Source organism: Cucurbita pepo, chromosome LG03 (assembly GCF_002806865.2).
Source record: "Cucurbita pepo subsp. pepo cultivar mu-cu-16 chromosome LG03, ASM280686v2, whole genome shotgun sequence".
Lineage (NCBI taxonomy): Eukaryota > Viridiplantae > Streptophyta > Magnoliopsida > Cucurbitales > Cucurbitaceae > Cucurbita > Cucurbita pepo.
The window spans coordinates 8016781-8020042 of NC_036640.1; the positions used below are offsets into that span (position 1 = coordinate 8016781).

Consider the following 3262-nt stretch of genomic DNA (forward strand, 5'->3'; position numbering starts at 1 on the left):
GTCCAAGACGTGCATGCCATTGTGCATGACTAGTAGATTTGTTCACTAAGGCATGCTTGAGATCATCGACATCAGATGGCTTGATAGGATAGAGACTAGACTCACAACTCCCGTCTAGAAGACTTTTCCTCGACCGTTGATCCTTAATAGAAAAATTCTAAGGATGGTATTCAAAGAATATGTCATTATCACGGGAAAATTTATGAACGGAAAAAAGATGTTTGAAAATTTCAGGCACATGCAAAATAGTACGCAATGCAAGAGGACGAGCAACAGTATTAACTGAAGAATGACCAATAGCAAATTCCGCAAACCTGCTCCATTGTCGACTTGAACTTGTTCACCTCCATTATAGCGTTCACGCACAGTGAGACGATCCAGGTCACTGGTGATATGATTAGTGGCGCCTGTGTCGTTATACCAATTTGGATCAATCTTGTAGGAGGAAGTAGCCGCCAGCAGAAGGATGTTCATCTTAATAGGACTCATCTATCCTATACTAGCAGTGAACGATAGTATGCCCCTCTTTATTACAAATTTGGCAGGAAGGACGAGCAGAAAGGTCATGACAACCACCAGCAGGACGAATGGTCGCGCCACCTCAAGAATGACCACGACCACGATCCCCACACCCACGGTTCTTCTATTGACCACCACGACCAACATAATTGACCGAAGATCCAGGAATTAACTGAAGTTCAGCCTGGTGTTGTAGTTGGTGAGCTTCAAATGCCATTAGATGTGCAAACACATCATCAAGTGTGAGAGCTTCACTCTTGGTAGTCATCGAGGTGACGAAGGGATCATAGTTAGAGCCAAGACCAGCGAGGAGATATGCAATCACGTCATCATCTCGAAAGGCCGAGCCGGCGGCGGCCAACCCTTTGATCTTGCAAAAATAATCTGCAGCAGACAGATCAAGTTTCTTGGACGTGGCGAGCTCTACATAGATATGAACAGTGCAAGCACGAGTTGACGAAGAAAACATCCGTTGCAGGGTATCCCACGCCTCCTTAGACATAGTATTGGCAACCACATCGCGAAGAATCTCCTCAGACATGGAGGAGTGAAGGCCACTAAGGACCTGTTGATCCTGATCATACCACCGATCATAGACCAAATTAGAGACTAGGTTAGCACCAGCAGCGGTTGAGGAAGGGACCAACTTGACAGGTGCGACAATGGTGCCATCGAGGTAGCCCATAAGCTTCGTACTCCATAGGAAGGGGAGGAGTTGGGCGAACCATATGATGAAGTTATTCTTGGTGAGACGAATTGTGATAGCGTGGTGGAGAGGGATTGGGGCAAAGGTCGACGTCATGGTAGATGAGATCGTGTTGGAGACGGTGAATGGGGAGGAGGAGGAGGAGGAAGATATTGTAGACATTGTTAATGAATAAACCTTTGACTCTGGTACCATGTTAGGTTGAATGGCTCAATCGACCTCTATGGGTCACAGCCTCATTTATATATATATATGTATATGTGTGTATTATAGGGTGGGCACCTTGATCCACTCCAAGAATCGAGAATTTTTCCTGGAGATATAACCTCCTACTTTTAACAATGACTACTTTTCGCTAGTTTGGAAGATGTTTAAAGTATTTATGCATAATTAGGCTTAACTATTTCAAATTATTTGTTGTAAGTTTAAATTGTTTTATGCAAAATGAAGCGAACCAATTCTATAGTAAAACTCTAATTTATGATGTTGTACTCCTTAGGTAGAATTAAATTTCAGAGAGCAACGTTAAGCTTGCATCAAGGGGTCGTAATAACTTCATCCTAGGCCAACCAAGTAGGTGGCCCTACCGTCGTTTGGTTATAATTATGTGCTGAATGATGACACGACCCTGGCTTCATATGTGTTATATTCCCATATATGCAAATTATTATGAAATGATATGTATATGAGATGTTATGTAAATGTTATGTTGTGTGTGACAAATTGATAGGTTTATGATATGATATGTTATAATATGATATGATGAAGACATGCTCGGATTATGTTATGTGACTGTTATAATAGATGAGATAGTATGATATGTGCATGATGTGAATTGTTACGTGCAAGTATACGAAAATGTTATGGTATGACATATGTACAACATGAATAATATATGATATGATTGACATGAAAATGACGAATTGACATGAAATAGAACCCCGATACACATATAGAAGATATGATAGACGATATGATAAAAATGATATGATATGAAGGAAGATACTAGCGGGGTTGTTGTATTTGATAATGAAAATGAAAAAATGATCGGACCTCATGCATTATTGTGTGCTCATGCATTGGGGGATACCCCTTATCCTTCACGATAGTATGGACTCGTATATTACGAGGCAGGGAAACGATCATTAACGGGTGTCCGACATCAATAGCTATTACATAATGCTCGCCCGACCAGAAAGGGCCTAGGAGGTGTGCAAAACGATTGATGAGTCCATACTCGCACGTGTGGACTGTGTGTATGAAAATTAAGTGCACATCTTATTGCCCGTTTAGGATAGTCATCATAGGAAAATAGATTTTTATGATAGGTCTCATTCATGAAATTTGTGTTTGCATTTAACCTCGATGAGTGGGTTGCTTACTTAGTATTTCTTAAAATACTAAAGCCACATGCTACTCTTATTTTTTAGGTAAAGGCAAGACATACCTGTACGGCTGGCAACGACATTGTAATTCGAGACCATGACACATGTATAGGGTAGTTGTACTTACTTTCTTAGAATTAGGTTAGAATAGGGTGTTTTAAATTTTAACGTTTATTTATTTCATTTAGTATTTCGTTGTGTCGTTTTAAAGATATTTTTGAACACGTAAGTCCATAGCAGTGTTTTGAGATGAAGTTTATGTTTTATGATATAGTCTAAACGTTTATTTTTGTAAAAAATAATTACGTTATGATGACAGTAGTGACTCTAAGTAAGTAGAAATCTAGGGTCGTTAAATGAGTATAAAATACTCATTAAGCAAAATACTTGTAGACTCTCGTCACATCCTTAACGTAATAAGTTTCCACAGGCTTGTCATAGGGCTCTAAGAAGTTCGAGCCGAATTCATGTATCCCTTGATTGTTACCTCACACCACACCGGTGCCTATCACAAGGTAATCTATTTGTGTAGTCCCTCATCTTCTTTCAAAGTGGGTTTCCTCTGCACACGATAATAACTACTCAATATACTACTTGTGTAGTCTATCATCAACTCTCAAGAGGGTTTGTTCTACACACACTAGTATATCTT

General features: G+C 39.8%; 1 non-coding gene across 1 annotated transcript; it reads right to left on the bottom strand.

Annotated features, from left to right (window-relative positions):
* Positions 1–723: 723 nt before the first annotated feature.
* LOC111791928 lies at positions 724–861 on the bottom strand. Its single transcript, XR_002814716.1, has one exon. It is a non-coding gene; the product is annotated as a small nucleolar RNA Z247 (small nucleolar RNA).
* Positions 862–3262: the final 2401 nt, after the last annotated feature.